The 20,004-nt window shown below is 48.2% G+C and overlaps 1 pseudogene; it reads left to right on the forward strand.

Annotated features, from left to right (window-relative positions):
- The window catches only part of LOC123752915 (endoribonuclease LACTB2-like), a 41,786-nt pseudogene extending 40,226 nt beyond the window's left edge, over positions 1–1,560 (forward strand).
- The last annotated feature ends 18,444 nt before the right edge of the window (positions 1,561–20,004 follow it).

The raw sequence follows: 20,004 nt of genomic DNA on the forward strand, positions 1-20,004 counted from the left end.
CCTGGTAAGGCTAAAACCATGTGGTTTTGCTCGTTAATAGAGGTCAAGCTCGTCAATAGACACACACTTGCTGTTTTTTTTTTTTTTTTTTTTTATTTATTTATTTATTTATTTTTTTATTATTTTCTACCACAGACGTGGCCACACATTTACAATGCTAACCAGCATATATACATTTTCTTCTGTCCTCCATGGACAGGGTTAGACACATTTGCTGTGAGTGGCTTGCTTGCTTGAGGGTTAGACACATTTGCTGTGAGTGGCTTGCTCATTACTGGAAATGCTCGTAAATAGAGCCGCTCTTTAATCGAGGTGCCACTGTATTAATAAAGTTTTCGACTGGGCAACAGAAAATAACATGATATTTAACAGTGATAAATTGCAGGTACTCGGGTATGGTAAAAATGAGGACCTAAAACATAATACATTACACAACACAATCAAATCTGGCCTTAGTAGGAAAGCAACATGGAAAGGATTTGGGAATAATGATGTCTGATGACGTAACATTTAAGGAGCATAACTAAGCCAATATTGCTTCAGCCACAAAAATGGTAGGATGGATTACGAGAAGTTTCAAATCCAGGGATCCCATCACAATGGTTGTACTATACAGATCACTTGTACTGTCCTGTCTTGAGTATTACTCTGTACTCACTTTCCCCTTCAAAGCAGGAGAGATTGCTGAAATGGAGGGAATACAGAAAACATATACAGCATACATAGACGTGATAAAGCACCTAAATTATTGGGATCGTCTTAAAGCTCTCCAAATGTACTTACTAGAAAGGAGACAAGAGAGATATCAAATAATATACACATGGAAAATGCTGGAGGGCCAGGTCCCAAATCTGCACAGTAAAATAACAACATACTGAAGTGAACGATATGGAAGAAAATGCAGAATGGAACCAGTGAAGAGCAGAGGTGCCAGAGGCACAATCAGAGAACACGGTATAAACATCAGAGGTTGTTCAACATCCTCCCACGAGTATAAGAAATATTGCCGGAACAACCGTGGACATCTTTAAGAGGAAACTAGATAATTTTCTCCAATAAGTGTCGGACGAGTCGGGCTGTGGTGGATATGTGGGCCTGCGGGCCACTAAGCAACAGCCTGGTGGAGTAAGCTCTCACAAATGAAGCGTGGCCTTGGGGAGTAGAAGAACTCCAAGAACCCCATCAAGCAGGTATCAAGTAGGAATTCACATAAGTTGAGGTTTGAACCAGTGATTAATTCAGCCATTGTTTTGGAAATAGTAATTTCAATAGTTTAACAGGTATACTGCATGACATTTTTAACACCACAGAGTGGCAAAAACACATCTAGTTAACATGTTGTCATCCATTATGTATTGGCATGTTTATCTTTAGAAGTTTTTTACAAGGGTATTATGTTCTTTATTGTTACAGGAAACTCCTGAGCACCTACACAGAGCAGCCGAGTTCAATGTGACCCATCATTGGCAGAAACTCTTCAAGGATGGCTTAATTCGTAATCAATGAAACAAGTGGTGTCATATTGACAGGAAAGATCAATTGTAGTAAAGGCTCCTGTGTGTGCCGTGTCCCATATAAGAAAAAACCAAATACCAAAGAATTGTCCATTGAATGTTTGTTTGTTTTTCAGGTTATTATTGTGTGTTATTAGTATCATCTTAACTCTTGTGGGTTGTGATGAGATCTGCCATTTATGTGTATTTTAGTTTGTGTTTTGATAGAGTATTAGGTATGCTTAGGGGTGCCTTCTTGCCATGGCCTGTGGCTGGGGGAATTGGTGCCCTGAAGCTACATAAACACCCTATACCCCCCTGAAGTGACAAGGGAAGTTAGGGGACAAGAATTGCCCTATTTAATTGAAACTAGTTCTGTGTATCTTGTATCTGTTATATGTGTTGATTCCATGGGGAATAATATGAATGAGGTAAAATTTAAAACCTATACTTCTCTCTTAATAGTATCTTGAGAGAATTAGCTTCATTCTTTACATGGTACTGTGGGTGAATTATAAGGTGTCTTTAAGACAGACATCCAAACAACCCAAGTTTGAATCAACTCTGAATTGATGAAATACTCTCTGTATGTATGAACAGTATATACAGTATATCTGTTTATGTCAAGGACTATGTCTTGAAATGTTTCATCATTGACATGGCATCTCATGTTTGGAAGGTTTTTGTTATCCAACCTGTCTCTTTTCTTGCAGTTCCAACAGCAACTTTGTTGTGTTCTTTTAAAGTAAGGTCTTCTGATATGATTACTCCTAAATCTTTTACATTGGCTTTTCTTCAATAGTGTGGTTTCACAGTGTTTTTTGTGGTTTGTGCTTTGATGTTTTTGTTGTTTACATAGCGCAGTAATTAGAACCTATCCTCATTGAACATCATGTTATTTTCTGTTGCCCATTAATTAAGATCAGATTAACAAGGATGTTTGCTTTATCCTGTTCTCTGTCTGTCTACTCATGAAAAATCTAGTGTCATCTGCAAAGGATGATACAGTACTATAATTTGTATCCTTGTCTATGTCTGATATGAGGAAGAGGGGAAAAGTAGACGAACAAGCACAATACCTTGGGGACACAGGGAACACAAAAAAGGGGAGCTGAGCTTTTCACAATGGATGACTTAGATTTTACTTTGTTCACTATTACACTCTGGGTTCTGTTTGTTAACAAGTTAAAGATCCATCTCCCTAGTACTTCGTAAAGGCCCAAATCTACACAGTAAAATAACAATATACTGGAGTGAACAATATGGAAGAAAATGCAGAATAGAACCAGTGAAGAGCAGGGGTGCCATAGGCACAATCAGAGAACACTGTATAAACATCAGAGGTCCACAGTTGTTCAACATCCTTCCAGCAAGTATAAGAAATATTGCCGGAAGAACCGTGGACTTCTTCAAGAGTAAACTAGATAGTTTTCTTCAAGACGTGCTGGATCAACCAGGATGTGGTGGATATGTGGCGCCTGTGGGCAGCTCCAAGCAACAGCTTGTTGGACCAAGCTTTCACAAGTCAAGCCTGGCCTTGGGCCAGGCTTGACTTGCCCACCCATCTGCCTGGTAGCCAACCAGCCCCCCCCCACCTGCTAGCCAGCCTGCCCGCCAGTAACATTTTGAAGGCATTCTGGCATTTATGGACACAAGTTACAGTGAGTTCGAAACTAAGGACATGATGAGCCAGTACAATTTGTAAATGAAGTTTTTTAAAAAAAGATCAAAGGGAATGAAACAAATGTTAATTAAAGAGTCTTTTGCAAAGGCCTTCAAGAAAGTTTGCATCGCCAACCTGCACCTGACTCATCACATGTTGACCCAAATGCTTCAACATCTGAGGTTACCTCATCACCATTATTCTCCACTTGAGCCAAACCAACACCAACAACATCCACCACCACCTCTTCCATGTAAATAACTATTCTTCATCAATATTGATCATCAACATAACAGGTGGAACCCACTAGATTGTTTTTGAATTTTCTCTATTTTGGTTCTATCATTTGTCGCTTATTTTTGTCCTATATTTCTCGTTTACGAACTTACACGATTACCGACAGATGTTATCCCAAGGGGTTCCCAAACCAAGTGGTCCTCTGTATGAAGGAGGTAGTAGTAGTAGTATTAGACATCCATCAGTCTCAGGAGACTGTGGAGTTGCGCTCTGGTTGTCAGTCTGGGGTTGCTTCTCCAGGTCGCCAAACCAGGGTAGGTTGATACGGGGTTACTTTGCCATTAATTCCTTTTGTGTGAATTTTGTTTGCAATAATACCATGGTTACATGTGTTGAAGGCTTTTGCAAAATGTGTTTATATTGCATCAGCATTTTGCTTGTCTTCCAAGGCATCTGAGGCCATGCCATAGTCCAGCAATTGTGAGAGGCAGGAGTGCCCTGTTCTGTTGGCCATGGTATATGTAGCAAATTTGGGGGGTTTAATATGCAAAAACAAACACCACTTGCCTACATGTTGACCAGGGATATGTAGACACTGTGATTTCATGTGTTTTGTGATCTTACCATTCGTTTTCAAAGATTTTTATGATGAGCTATTGGTCTATAATTTTTTGCATCAGTTTTACTACCTCCTTTGTGAAGTGGCAAGATCGTTACTGTTTTAAGTACAGTGCATCCTCACGCTAATGAACCCCGCTGTAACGAGTTTGCAGATTATCCGATCCAATTGCATTCAGTATTAAATGTTAAGTGAAACATAGTGATGTTCGAGTAAGGGAGGATTGTTCGTTCAAGCAGTCACCGAGACTGAGCGTCGGAAGTGGGTGTCATCAACCATGTTTCGCCAAAGTGTAAAGAGTTGTACAGTGTTTTATTTTGCTTGCCCATTGTTTCCATGGAGAAATGGTTGAAGGATGATAAAATGGTGTCAGGGGAGGCAGTTGGTGTCACTTTTTATGGTTGGAGTCAGGGAGCAAATGTTGTCAATAGTTGGGGTTTAGTGTCAGGGGGGCAGGTGGTAGAAGTTGTTGTCAGGGGGCAGGTGGTAGAAGTTGTTGTCAGGGGGCAGGTGGTAGAAGTTGTTGTCAGGGGGCAGGTGGTGTTAGTGGTGGAAGTATTTTTGTTGTTGTACCACAGACGTGGCCACACATTTACAATGCTAAGGAGCATATATACATTTTCTTCTGTCCTCCATGGACAGGGTTAGAGATGTGTTAAACATATAGTTCAAGGGTTTATTGAACAATCAACCACAGAAGGCGATTCAGTGCTTTTAAAATGCTAAGCTAACCTACATATGTAAATACATAGATACACAGATTTACGTATGCCCTAGATAAAGTGTTCGATGTGTCTTTTAGATAGTGTCATTAATGTGCATTTACAAAGGTGAAATGTAATTCTGATCATCCATATGTACTTTATACACATACATATACATACACACATATACTGCCTCGTGATATTAGAAAGAACTTATTTAGTGTGAGAGTGGTTGAGAAATGGAATGCATTAGGAAGTGATGTGGTGAAGGCTGACTCCATACACAGTTTCAAGTGTAGATATGATTAGAGCCGAATAGGCTCAGGAATCTGTACACCTGTTGATTGACAGTTGAGAGGCGGGACCAAAGAGCCAGAGTTCAACCCCCGCAAACACAACTAGGTGACTACATACATATATACATACGTGTATACATACGTGTATACATACATATATACATACGTGTATACATACGTGTATACATACATATATACACACACACATGCATTCACATACATTTGTCTCTTTTACTCTGAGAGGGTGAGATAGCTGATAGAGAAACTAGTGTGCAATTAAGCACTAAAATCACTGAAGGTGATGAAGGTGCATTTACAAGCTCAGGTTATATAGTTACATCACCTACATACATTGTATAATTGATACATTACATGGTCAAGCTTGGATACAAGTCCAATATATCATCAAGTGTTCCAGTACTCATATAGTAATTACAGAGTTCAGCATACCTTAGCCCAGGAGGGGGAAAGTCAGTCAATATGGGACATTCTACAATATAATGTTCAAGAGAGTGAATGTTTTCTTTCACAAAGTTGACACATTGTGTACTCGACATTTGGGTTTTGAGAAAGCTGCCAGATACGTCTATATCCCAGGCGTATTCTTGCCACTATAACATCACATTGTCGGGTTCTTGTTGTATTAGTCGCATATGTGAATGTCTCCTCACGATATCTATCATAATAGTTAATGCTACAACTTTCCGGTGTTTTGTAATTTGTTAGGTGTGTGAGATCTTCATTAGATATTTGTATAAGTATGATCTTTGTCACTGCTAATGAAACACCCATATCAATTTCTAGCACTGGTTTTCTGCAGGCTGTCTTTGCAAGCATATCAACAGTGTCATGCCTTGAGATGCCAACATGTGATGGTATCAATAGGAATTTAATTTCAAATCTGTTTTCTTTAGCGGGTAAAACATTCATTCGAATATCACTGACTATTTTCTGTGTGTCACTACTATGTGCGTTCAATGCCAGGATGCGAGTCACAGTATGTAAGTCCACTGGGTTTGTCTTTTAAAAAATCAGTGGCAAGGTATATGCCTGCAAGTTCGGTTTGAGTTGTACTTGCCCAGTCATTGATGCGCTTCATTGCTGTATGTACGAGAGAAGATTGTTCAAATATATTGCATGCACATCTGGTACATGGTGCACGTTCTTCTACAGAGCCGTCGGTATAGCACTGATACACATCGTTACCCATACTCCGAGTACTTTCAGTGATGCTTTTGAGTGTTAACTGTTTTAATAATGTAGAGTGCACACTATCTTTCTTGGGCTCATTTACAAAATCCACTGATAGATCTCATTTATCCCATGGAGTAATTGGTTGATTAATAATTAATTAAGTTGGGTACATATTTAATATTTTGATGGAGTTTGGTACTTGTAGAAGCAAAATACATAATCAGATTTCGTTCTTCTTCTATAGACCTCAAGTGAGTGGAGCATATAAGAAAGTTTAGCTTGAAAGTTCATGTGTTGTCTAGATGTACTCAATGGCTTCACGCCGAAAACTGGACAAACGTTCAGTAAACCACAAAGCTGAGGGCTATATCACCAGACTACAAAAGCGTGCAAAGTGCTTTATGAACTTAGGGGCTATTCATGCCCGTGCCACCTCTTGGGTGGCTTAATCTTCATCAACCAAACCTTATGAACTCATTTAACCCCATTCCCGAGTGCATTCTTGTTATGTGGTCAGTTATTTTTTGTAGCCAAGTAGTTATTTCTTGGGGAGTAGAATAACTCTCAGAACCCCATCAGGCAGGTAGATAGGCCTAAGTCTATCAACAGTTAAGTCTAGTCGTCTGCTGATATGATTGCTAGGCCTATAACTATGTGGTTCTTCCTGCAGAGTAATATTGTGAACAGATGGAATAATTGTAGATTTTACTTTGTCAATGGTCTTAGTTTAATTTTCTTGGAGTTCTCTGTATGTTTGTTTTCGCCTTCAGGCTGCTCAAAGGCAGTCCTGGGTGGTAACAAACTCCCTGTCTCTAGCATATGTATCAGTTCCACCGTGCATTCGGAGGCAAATATGGGATGGTATATCCATAGGAGATACTTTTAGTCCATCATTGATGATTTTATTAAATCCTTGCCTAGCTTCGGACAGAAGCATGTTACAGTAATGTCCTAAGTTGAGTGCAAAATTGAATGATGGTCACGTATTTGTGTGTCATCTCTGGATACATGCGTTAGCTTAAGTGCAAAAAGTATTTGCACATAACAAATATGACAAATATATGTTTGGAGAGTGAAGGTTCAGTTATTTACACGGGAAGTTTCCTCACTCAAGAAGAGCAGTCAACTGTTGTCACGACAACTTCACTTCAGGCAGCACTATTAATGTAGAAAACCATCAGTGTTGAAAGCTTTGGGAGAGGGAGCGCTCTGTGAGGGCATCAAGGTGTACATGATATAATAGTTGACCTGAGAGAGATGGTGAAACCGATCACACCTGCATGTGCGATGGTGTCCTACTGGTAGTGAGACTTAATGTTGTTCTTGTTTAAGATTCGCTACTTGGAACAAAAAGTTCCAAGTAGCACGGGCTATGGTGAGCCCGTAGTGGACTTACTTGGCACAGGAGAGGGGCTGTAGTCCGTCGAGAGACTTAATGTTGTTGTTGTTTCAGATTTAGCTACTCAGAACGAAGTGTCCATGTAGCACGGGCTATGGTGAGCCCGTAGCCACTTAATGACTAGACAGGCGTTTATATAGACGTGTTTAGGCTGGAGAGGTGTGGCTGGCCACACCCTGGGGCTGGGGGTGGTGTGACTTTAAGCTATCAAAATTAGTGATCGAGTCATCCAGGAATAACAAATTAGTTGTTAGTTGGCTTGGTAACTCCCTTTTGTGTTAATTTTGCCCAGCCATCAGTGTTTTGGGAAATCTTTTGCCTTTGTAGAAAAATAAAAAACATTGATAGTGTTAACTTTTCTTTATTTTCCCAACAACAGTGTATTATTAACAGTTCATAGTGGTATTTGCCAGCTGCAAAAATTGCATAGTTTCTGGCCGCAAGCGGCGAAATTCGCGCGATTTTTGGCCGCTAGCGGCGAAATGTGCACGATTTTTGGCCGCTAGCGGCGAAAATCGCACGGTTTTTGGCCGCTAGCGGCGAAAATCGCAATTTTTGCCCGCCAGCTGTGAAAATCGCACGGTTTTTGGCCGCTAGCTTCGAAAATAGCGCAGTTTTCGGCCGTTAGCAGCAAAAATCGTCCGATTTTTGGCCGCTAGCGGCGAAAATCGCCCCATTTTTGGCCGCGTGCTTCGAAAATAGCCCCATTTTTGGCCGCTAGCGGCGAAAATCGCGCTGTTTTTGGCCGGTAGCGGCGAAAATAGCGATTTTTGCCCGCCAGCTGCGAAAATCGCATGGTTTTTGGCCGCTAGCGGCGAAAATCGCACGGTTTTTGGCCGCTAGCTTCGAAAATAGCGCGGTTTCGGCCGTTAGCGGCAAAAATCGCCCGATTATTGGCCGCTAGCGGCGAAAATCGCACGGTTTTTGGCCGCTAGCGGCGAAAATAGCGCTATTTTTAGCCGGTAGCAGCGAAAATCGCGATTTTTGCCCGCCAGCTCCGAAAATCGCATGGTTTTTGGCCGCTAGCGGCGAAAATCGCACGGTTTTTGGCTACTAGCTTCGAAAATAGCGCGGTTTCGGCCGTTAGCGGCAAAAATCGCCCGATTTTTGGCCGGTAGTGGCGAAAATCGCGATTTTTGCCCGCCAGCTGCGAAAATCGCATGGTTTTTGGCCGCTAGCGGCGAAAATCGCGCGATTTTTGGCTGGTAGCGGCGAAAATCGCGCTATTTTTGCCCGCCAGCTGCAAAAATCGCATAGTTTCTGGCCGCTAGCGGTGAAATTCGCACGATTTTTGGCCGCTAACGGCGAAATTTGCACGATTTTTGGCCGCTAGCGGCGAAAATCGCCCCATTTTTGGCCGCTAGCGGCGAAAATAGCCCCTTTTTTGGCCGCTAGCGGCGAAAATCGGTCGATTTTTGGCCGGTAGCGGCGATATTCGCGCGGTTTTTGCCCGCCAGCTGCAAAAATCGCATTGTTTCTGGCAGCTAGCTTCGAAAATAGCGCGGTTTTCGGCCGTTAGCGGCAAAAATCGCCCGAATTTTGGCCGCTAGCGGCGAAAATCGCGGTATTTTTGGCCGGTAGCAGCGAAAATCGCGCTATTTTTGCCCACCAGCTGCAAAAATCGCATAGTTTCTGGCCGCTAGCGGCGAAAATCGCTCAATTTTTGGCCGCTAGCGGCGAAATTCGCACGATTTTTGGCCGCTAGCGGCGAAATTTGCACGATTTTTACCCCCGCTAGCGCCGAAAATCGCCCTATTTTTGGCCGCTAGCGGCGAAATTAGCCCCTTTTTTGGCCGCTAGCAGCGAAAATCGCGCTATTTTTTGCCGGTAGCGGCGAAATTCGCGCGATTTTTGCCCGCCAGCTGCAAAAATCGCATGGTTTCTAGTCGCTAGCGTCGAAAATAGCGCGGTTTTCGGCCGTTAGCGGCAAAAATCGCCCGATTATTGGCCGCTAGCGGCGAAAATCGCACGGTTTTTGGCCGCTAGCGGCGAAAATCGCGCTATTTTTGGCCGGTAGCAGGGAAAATCGCGATTTTTGCCCGCCAGCTGCGAAAATCGCATCGTTTTTGGCCGCTAGCAGCCAAAACTCGTGCGAATTTCGCCGTTACCGGCCAAAAACCGTGCAATTTTCGCCGCTAGCAGCAAAAATAGCCCGATTTTTGGCCGCTAGCGGAAAAAATCGCGCGATTTTCGCCGCTAGCGGCCAATAATCGGGCGATTTTTGCCGCTAACGGCCGAAAACCGCGCTATTTTCGAACCTAGCGGCCAAAAACCATGCGATTTTTGCAGCTGGCGGGCAAAAATCGCGCGATTTTCGCCGCTCGAAGCCAAAAACCGCGCGATTTTCGCCGCTAGCGGCCAAACACCGCGCAATTTTCGCCGCTAGGGGCCAAAAATCGTCGATTTTCGCCGCTAGCGGCCAAAAATCGGGCTATTTTTGCCGCTAGCGGCCAAAAAACGACGATTTTCGCCCCTAGCGGCCAAAAATCGTGCGAATTTCGCTGCTAGCGGCCAAAAATCGTGCGAATTTCGCCGCTAGCGGCCAAAATCGCGCGATTTTCGCCGCTACCGGCCAAAAACCGCGCGATTTTTGCCGCTAGCGGCCAAAAACCGCGCAATTCTTGCGGCCAAAATCGGGCTATTTTTGCCGCTAGCGGCCAAAAATCGACTATTTTCGCCCCTAGCGGCCAAAAATCGTGCGAATTTCGCTGCTAGCGGCCAAAAATCGTGCGAATTTCGCCGCTAGCGGCCAAAAATCGTGCGAATTTCGCCGCTACCGGCCAAAAACCGCGCAATTTTCGCCGCTAACGGCCAAAATGCGGGCTATTTTTGCAGCTAGCGGCCAAAAAATCGGCGATTTTGGCCACTAGCGGCCAAAAATAGTGCGAATTTCACCGCTAGTGGCCAAAAATCGTGCGAATTTCGCCGCTACCAGCCAAAATCGCGCGATTTTCGCCGCTACCGGCCAAAAATCGACGATTTTCACCCCCTAGCGCCAAAAATCGTGCGAATTTCGCCGCTAGCGGCCAAAAATCGTGCGAATTTCGCCGCTACCGGCCAAAAATCGCGTGATTTTCGCCGCTAGCGGCCAAAAACCGCGCGATTTTCGCCGCTAGCGGCCAAAAACAATGCGATTTTCGCAGCTGGCGAGCAAAAATCGCACGATTTTCGCCGCTACCGGCCAAAAACCGTGCGATTTTCGCAGCTAGCGGCCAAAAATCGTGCGAATTTCGCCGCTACCGGCCAAAATCGCGCGATTTTCGCCGCTACCGGCCAAAAATCGGGCTATTTTTGCCGCTAGCGGCCAAAAATCGACGATTTTCACCCCTAGCGCCAAAAATCGTGCGAATTTCGCTGCTAGCAGCCAAAAATCGTGCGAGTTTCGCCGCTAGCGGCCAAAAATCGTGCGAATTTCGCCGCTACCGGTCAGAATCGCGCGATTTTCGCCGCTACCGGCCAAAAACCGTGCGATTTTCGCAGCTGGTGGCCAAAACTCGTGCGAATTTCGCCGCTACCGGCCAAAACCCGCCAAAAAATCGATTTTCACCCCTAGCGCCAAAAATCGTGCGAATTTCGCTGCTAGCAGCCAATAATCGTGCGAGTTTCGCCGCTAGCGGCCAAAAATCGTGCGAATTTCGCCGCTACCGGCCACAAATCGCGCGATTTTCGCCGCTAGCGGCCAAAAACCGCGCGATTTTCGCCGCTAGCGGCCAAAAACAATGCGATTTTCGCAGCTGGCGAGCAAAAATCGCACGATTTTCGCCGCTACCGGCCAAAAACCGTGCGATTTTCGCAGCTAGCGGCCAAAAATCGTGCGAATTTCGCCGCTACCGGCCAAAAATCGTGCGAATTTCGCCGCTACCGGCCAAAATCGCGCGATTTTCGCCGCTACGGGCCAAAAATCGCGCGATTTTCGCCGCTAGCAGCCAAAAATCGGGCTATTTTTGCCGCTAGCGGCCAAAAATCGATGATTTTCACCCCTAGCGGCCAAAAATCGTGCGAATTTCGCCGCTAGCGGCCAAAAATCGTGCGAATTTCGCCGCTACCGGTCAAAATCGCGCGATTTTCGCCGCTACCGGCCAAAAACCGTGCGATTTTCGCAGCTGGTGGCCAAAACTCGTGCGAATTTCGCCGCTACCGGCCAAAAACCGCGCAATTTTCGCCACTAGCGGCAAAAATAGGCCGATTTTTGGCCGCTAGCGGCAAAAATCGCGCGATTTTCGCCACTAGCGGCCAAAAACCGGGCAATTTTCGTCGCTAGCGGCCAAAAATCGGGCTATTTTTGCCGCTAGCGGCCAAAAATCGACGATTTTCGCCCCTAGCGGCCAAAAATCGTGCGAATTTCGCTGCTAGCGGCCAAAATCGCGCGATTTTCGCCACTATCGGCCAAAAACCGTGCGATTTTCGCAGCTGGCGGGCAAAAATCGCGCGATTTTTGCCGCTAGCGGCCAAAAACCGCGCAATTCTTGCGGCCAAAATCGGGCTATTTTTGCCGCTAGCCGCCAAAAATCGACTATTTTCGCCCCTAGCGGCCAAAAATCGTGCGAATTTCGCTGCTAGCGGCCAAAAATCTTGCGAATTTCGCCGCTAGCGGCCAAAAATCGTGCGAATTTCGCCGCTACCGGCCAAAAACCGCGCAATTTTCGCCGCTAACGGCCAAAATGCGGGCTATTTTTGCAGCTAGCGGCCAAAAAATCGGCGATTTTGGCCACTAGCGGCCAAAAATAGTGCGAATTTCACCGCTAGTGGCCAAAAATCGTGCGAATTTCGCCGCTACCAGCCAAAATCGCGCGATTTTCGCCGCTACCGGCCAAAAATCGACGATTTTCACCCCCTAGCGCCAAAAATCGTGCGAATTTCGCCGCTAGCGGCCAAAAATCGTGCAAATTTCGCCGCTACCGGCCCAAAATCGCGTGATTTTCGCCGCTAGCGGCCAAAAACCGCGCGATTTTCGCCGCTAGCGGCCAAAAACAATGCGATTTTCGCAGCTGGCGAGCAAAAATCGCACGATTTTCGCCGCTACCGGCCAAAAACCGTGCGATTTTCGCAGCTAGCGGCCAAAAATCGTGCGAATTTCGCCGCTACCGGCCAAAATCGCGCGATTTTCGCCGCTACCGGCCAAAAATCGGGCTATTTTTGCCGCTAGCGGCCAAAAACCGCGCGATTTTCGCCGCTAGCGGCCAAAAACAATGCGATTTTCGCAGCTGGCGAGCAAAAATCGCACGATTTTCGCCGCTACCGGCCAAAAACCGTGCGATTTTCGCTGCTAGCAGCCAAAAATCATGCGAGTTTCGCCGCTAGCGGCCAAAAATCGTGCGAATTTCGCCGCTAGCGGCCAAAAATCGTGCGAATTTCGCCGCTACCGGTCAAAATCGCGCGATTTTCGCCGCTACCGGCCAAAAACCGTGCGATTTTCGCAGCTGGTGGCCAAAACTCGTGCGAATTTCGCCGCTACCGGCCAAAACCCGCCAAAAAATCGATTTTCACCCCTAGCGCCAAAAATCGTGCGAATTTCGCTGCTAGCAGCCAATAATCGTGCGAGTTTCGCCGCTAGCGGCCAAAAATCGTGCGAATTTCGCCGCTACCGGCCACAAATCGCGCGATTTTCGCCGCTAGCGGCCAAAAACCGCGCGATTTTCGCCGCTAGCGGCCAAAAACAATGCGATTTTCGCAGCTGGCGAGCAAAAATCGCACGATTTTCGCCGCTACCGGCCAAAAACCGTGCGATTTTCGCAGCTAGCGGCCAAAAATCGTGCGAATTTCGCCGCTAGCGGCCAAAAATCGTGCGAATTTCGCCGCTACCGGTCAAAATCGCGCGATTTTCGCCGCTACCGGCCAAAAACCGTGCGATTTTCGCAGCTGGTGGCCAAAACTCGTGCGAATTTCGCCGCTACCGGCCAAAAACCGCGCAATTTTCGCCACTAGCGGCAAAAATAGCCCGATTTTTGGCCGCTAGCGGCAAAAATCGCGCGATTTTGGCCGGTAGCGGCCAAAAACCGGGCAATTTTCGTCGCTAGCGGCCAAAAATCGGGATATTTTTGCCGCTAGCGGCCAAAAATCGACGATTTTCGCCCCTAGCGGCCAAAAATCGTGCGAATTTCGCTGCTAGTGGCCAAAATCGCGCGATTTTCGCCACTATCGGCCAAAAACCGTGCGATTTTCGCAGCTGGCGGGCAAAAATCGCGCGATTTTTGCCGCTAGCGGCCAAAAAACGCGCAATTTTTGCGGCCAAAATCGGGCTATTTTTGCCGCTAGCGGCCAAAAATCGACGATTTTCGCTCCTAGCGGCCAAAAATCGTGCGAATTTCGCTGCTAGCGGCCAAAAATCGTGCGACTTTCGCCGCTAGCGGCCAAAAATCGTGCGAATTTCGCCGCTACCGGCCAATAACCGTACAATTTTCGCCGCTAACGGCCAAAATTCGGGCTATTTTTGCAGCTAGCGGCCAAAAATTCGGCAAATTTGGCCACTAGCGGCCAAAAATAGTGCGAATTTCACCGCTAGCGGCCAAAAATCGTGCGAATTTCGCCGCTACCGGCCAAAATCGCGCGATTTTCGCCGCTACCGGCCAAAAATCGGGCTATTTTGAAAATCGACGATTTTCACCCCTAGCGGCCAAAAATCGTGCGAATTTCGCTGCTAGCGGCCAAAAATTGAGCGATTTTCGCCGCTAGCGGCCAAAAATCGTGCGAATTTCGCCGCTACCGGCCAAAAATCGTGCGAATTTCGCCGCTACCGGCCAAAAATCGCGCGATTTTCGCCGCTAGCGGCCAAAAACCGCGCGATTTTCGCCGCTAGCGGCCAAAAACAATGCGATTTTCGCAGCTGGCGAGCAAAAACGCACGATTTTCGCCGCTATCGGCCTAAAACCGTGCGATTTTCGCAGCTAGCGGGAAAAAATCGCGCGATTTTCGCCGCTAGCGGACAAAAACCGCGCAATTTTTGCCGCTAACGGCCAAAAATGGGGCTATTTTTGCCGCTAGCGGCCAAAAATCGGCGAATTTCGCCCCTAGCGGCCAAAAATAGTGCGAATTTCGCTGCTAGCGGCCAAAAATCGTGCGAATTTCGCCGCTAGCGGCCAAAAATCGTGTGAATTTCGCCGCTACCGGACAAAATCGCGCGATTTTCACCGCTACCTGCCAAAAATCGCGCGATTTTCGCCGCTACCGGCCAAAAACCGCGCAATTTTCGCCGCTAGCGGAAAAAATAGCCAGATTTTTGGCCGCTAGCGGCCAAAATCGCGCGATTTTTGCCGCTACCGGCCAAAAACCGCGCAATTTTCGCCGCTAGCGGCCAAAAATCGTGCTATTTTTGCCGCTAGCGGTCAAAAATCAACGATTTTCGACCCTAGCGGGCAAAAATCGTGCGAATTTCGCTGCTAGCGGCCAAAAATCGTGCGATTTTCGCCGCTAGCGGCCAAAAACAATGCGATTTTCGCAGCTGGCGAGCAAAAATCGCACGATTTTCGCCGCTACCGGCCAAAAACCGCGCGATTTTTGCCGCTAGTGGCCAAAAACCGCGAAATTTTCGCCGCTAGCGGCCAAAAATTGGGCTATTTTTGCCGCTACCGGCCAAAAACCGCGCAACTTTCGCCGCTAGCGGGAAAAATAGACCGATTTTTGGCCGCTAGAGGGCAAAATCGCGCGATTTTCGCCGCTACCGGCCAAAAACCGTGCGATTTTCGCAGCTGGCGGGCAAAAATCGCGCGATTTTCGCCGCTAGAGCCCAGAAACCGCGCGATTTTCGCAGCTAGCGGCCAAAAACCGCGCAATTTTCGCCGCTAGCGGCCAAAAATCGGGCTATTTTTGCCGCTAGCGGCCAAAAAACGACGATTTTCGCCCCTAGCGGCCAAAAATCGTGCGAATTTCGCTGCTAGCGGCCAAAAATCGTGCGACTTTCGCCGCTAGCGGCCAAAAATCGTGCGAATTTCGCCGCTACCGGCCAAAAACCGCACAATTTTCGCCGCTAACGGCCAAAATTCGGGCTATTTTTGCAGCTAGCGGCCAAAAATTCGGCAAATTTGGCCACTAGCGGCCAAAAATAGTGCGAATTTCACCGCTAGCGGCCAAAAATCGTGCGAATTTCGCCGCTACCGGCCAAAATCGCGCGATTTTCGCCGCTACCGGCCAAAAATCGGGCTATTTTTGCCGCTAGCCGCCAAAAATCGACGATTTTCACCCCTAGCGGCCAAAAATCGCGCGAATTTCGCTGCTAGCGGCCAAAAATTGAGCGATTTTCGCCGCTAGCGGCCAAAAATCGTGCGAATTTCGCCGCTACCGGCCAAAATCGCGCGATTTTCGCCGCTACCGGCCAAAAACCGTGCGATTTTCGCAGCTGGTGGGCAAAAATCGTGCGAATTTCGCCGCTACCGGCCAAAAATCGCGCGATTTTCGCCGCTAGCGGCCAAAAACCGCGCGATTTTCGCCGCTAGCGGCCAAAAACAATGCGATTTTCGCAGCTGGCGAGCAAAAATCGCACGATTTTCGCCGCTATCGGCCAAAAACCGTGCGATTTTCGCAGCTAGCGGGAAAAAATCGCGCGATTTTCGCCGCTAGCGGACAAAAACCGCGCAATTTTCGCCGCTAACGGCCAAAAATGGGGCTATTTTTGCCGCTAGCGGCCAAAAATCGGCGAATTTCGCCCCTAGCGGCCAAAAATCGTGCGAATTTCGCCGCTAGCGGCCAAAAAACGCGCAATTTTCGCCGCTAGCGGCCAAAATAGCCCGATTTTTGGCCGCTAGCTGCCAAAATCGCGTGATATTCGCCGCTAGCGGCCAAAAACCGCGCAATTTTCGCCGCTAGCGGCCAAAAATCGGGGTATTTTTGCCGCTACCGGCCAAAAATCGCGCGATTTTCGCCGCTAGCGGCCAAAAACCGCGCAATTTTCGCCCCTAGCGGCCAAAAATAGTGCGAATTTCGCTGCTAGCGGCCAAAAATCGTGCGAATTTCGCCGCTAGCGGCCAAAAATCGTGTGAATTTCGCCGCTACCGGACAAAATCGCGCGATTTTCACCGCTACCTGCCAAAAATCGCGCGATTTTCGCCGCTACCGGCCAAAAACCGCGCAATTTTCGCCGCTAGCGGCCAAAAATCGTGCTATTTTTGCCGCTAGCGGTCAAAAATCAACGATTTTCGACCCTAGCGGGCAAAAATCGTGCGAATTTCGCTGCTAGCGGCCAAAAATCGTGCGATTTTCGCCGCTAGCGGCCAAAAACAATGCGATTTTCGCAGCTGGCGAGCAAAAATCGCACGATTTTCGCCGCTACCGGCCAAAAACCGCGCGATTTTTGCCGCTAGTGGCCAAAAACCGCGAAATTTTCGCCGCTAGCGGCCAAAAATCGGGCTATTTTTGCCGCTACCGGCCAAAAACCGCGCAACTTTCGCCGCTAGCGGCAAAAATAGCCCGATTTTTGGCCGCTAGAGGGCAAAATCGCGCGATTTTCGCCGCTACCGGCCAAAAACCGTGCGATTTTCGCAGCTGGCGGGCAAAAATCGCGCGATTTTCGCCGCTAGAGCCCAGAAACCGCGCGATTTTCGCAGCTAGCGGCCAAAAACCGCGCAATTTTCGCCGCTAGCGGCCAAAAATCGGGCTATTTTTGCCGCTAGCGGCCAAAAAAACGACGATTTTCGCCCCTAGCGGCCAAAAATCGTGCGAATTTCGCTGCTAGCGGCCAAAAATCGTGCGACTTTCGCCGCTAGCGGCCAAAAATCGTGCGAATTTCGCCGCTACCGGCCAAAAACCGCACAATTTTCGCCGCTAACGGCCAAAATTCGGGCTATTTTTGCAGCTAGCGGCCAAAAATTCGGCAAATTTGGCCACTAGCGGCCAAAAATAGTGCGAATTTCACCGCTAGCGGCCAAAAATCGTGCGAATTTCGCCGCTACCGGCCAAAATCGCGCGATTTTCGCCGCTACCGGCCAAAAATCGGGCTATTTTTGCCGCTAGCCGCCAAAAATCGACGATTTTCACCCCTAGCGGCCAAAAATCGCGCGAATTTCGCTGCTAGCGGCCAAAAATTGAGCGATTTTCGCCGCTAGTGGCCAAAAATCGTGCGAATTTCGCCGCTACCGGCCAAAATCGCGAGATTTTCGCCGCTACCGGCCAAAAACCGTGCGATTTTCGCAGCTGGTGGGCAAAAATCGTGCGAATTTCGCCGCTACCGGCCAAAAATCGCGCGATTTTCGCTGCTAGCGGCCAAAAACCGCGCGATTTTCGCCGCTAGCTCCAAAAACAATGCGATTTTCGCAGCTGGCGAGCAAAAATCGCACGATTTTCGCCGCTATCGGCCAAAAACCGTGCGATTTTCGCAGCTAGCGGGCAAAAATCGCGCGATTTTCGCCGCTAGCGGACAAAAAACGCGCAATTTTCGCCGCTAGCGGCCAAAAATGGGGCTATTTTTGCCGCTAGCGGCCAAAAATCGGCGAATTTCGCCCCTAGCGGCCAAAAATCGTGCGAATTTCGCCGCTAGCGGCCAAAAAACGCGCAATTTTCGCCGCTAGCGGCAAAAATAGCCCGATTTTTGGCCGCTAGCTGCCAAAATCGCGTGATTTTCGCCGCTAGCGGCCAAAAACCGCGCAATTTTCGCCGCTAGCGGCCAAAAATCGGGGTATTTTTGCCGCTAGCGGCTAAAAATCGCGCGATTTTCGCTGCTAGCGGCCAAAAACCGCGCGATTTTCGCCGCTAGCGGCCAAAAAGCGCGCAATTCTCGCGGCCAAAATCGGGCTATTTTTGCCGCTAGCGGCCAAAAATCGACTATTTTCGCCCCTAGCGGCCAAAAATCGTGCGAATTTCGCTGCTAGCGGCCAAAAATCGTGCGAATTTCGCCGCTAGCGGCCAAAAATCGTGCGAATTTCGCCGCTACCGGCCAAAAACCGCGCAATTTTCGCCGCTAACGGCCAAAATTCGGGCTATTTTTGCAGCTAGCGGCCAAAAAATCGGCGATTTTGGCTACTAGCGGCCAAAAATAGTGCGAATTTCACCGCTAGCGGCCAAAAATCGTGCGAATTTCGCCGCTACCGGCCAAAATCGCGCGATTTTCGCCGCTACCGGCCAAAAATCGGGCTACTTTTGCCGCTAGCGGCCAAAAATCGACGATTTTCACCCCCTAGCGCCAAAAATCGTGCGAATTTCGCTGCTAGCAGGCAAAAATCGTGCGAGTTTCGCCGCTAGCGGCTAAAAATCGTGCGAATTTCGCCGCTACCGGCCAAAAATCGCGCGATTTTCGCCGCTAGCGGCCAAAAACCGCGCGATTTTCGCGGCTAGCGGCCAAAAACAATGCGATTTTCGCAGCTGGCGAGCAAAAATCGCACGATTTTCGCCGCTACCGGCCAAAAACCGTGCGATTTTCGCAGCTAGCGGCCAAAAATCGTGCGAATTTCGCCGCTACCGGCCAAAATCGCGCGATTTTCGCCGCTACCGGCCAAAAATCGGGCTATTTTTGCCGCTAGCGGCCAAAAATCGACGATTTTCACCCCTAGCGCCAAAAATCGTGCGAATTTCGCTGCTAGCAGCCAAAAATCGTGCGAGTTTCGCCGCTAGCGGCCAAAAATCGTGCGAATTTCGCCGCTACCGGCCAAAAACCGCGCGATTTTCGCCGCTAGCGGCCAAAAACAATGCGATTTTCGCAGCTGGCGAGCAAAAATCGCACGATTTTCGCCGCTACCGGCCAAAAACCGTGCGATTTTCGCAGCTAGCGGCCAAAAATCGTGCGAATTTCGACCCACCGGCCAAAATCGCACGATTTTCGCCGCTACCGGCCAAAAATCGGGCTATTTTTGCCGCTAGCAGCCAAAAATCGACGATTTTCACCCCTAGCGCCCAAAATCGTGCGAATTTCGCTGCTAGCAGCCAAAAATCGTGCGAGTTTCGCCGCTAGCGGCCAAAAATCGTGCGAATTTCGCCGCTACCGGCCAAAAATCGCGCGATTTTCGCCGCTAGCGACCAAAAACCGCGCGATTTTCGCCGCTAGCGGCCAAAAACAATGCGATTTTCGCAGCTGGCGAGCAAAAATCGCACGATTTTCGCCGCTACCGGCCAAAAACCGTGCGATTTTCGCAGCTAGCGGCCAAAAATCGTGCGAATTTCGCCGCTACCGGCCAAAAATCGTGCGAATTTCGCCGCTACCGGCCGAAAACCGCGCTATTTTCGAACCTAGCGGCCAAAAACCATGCGATTTTTGCAGCTGGCGGGCAAAAATCGCGCGATTTTCGCCGCTCGAAGCCAAAAACCGCGCGATTTTCGCCGCTAGCGGCCAAACACCACGCAATTTTCGCCGCTAGGGGCCAAAAATCGTCGATTTTCGACGCTAGCGGCCAAAAATCGGGCTATTTTTGCCGCTAGCGGCCAAAAATAGTGCGAATTTCACCGCTAGCGGCCAAAAATCGTGCGAATTTCGCCGCTACC

Source organism: Procambarus clarkii, chromosome 42, assembly GCF_040958095.1.
Source record: "Procambarus clarkii isolate CNS0578487 chromosome 42, FALCON_Pclarkii_2.0, whole genome shotgun sequence".
NCBI classification, from domain to species: domain Eukaryota; kingdom Metazoa; phylum Arthropoda; class Malacostraca; order Decapoda; family Cambaridae; genus Procambarus; species Procambarus clarkii.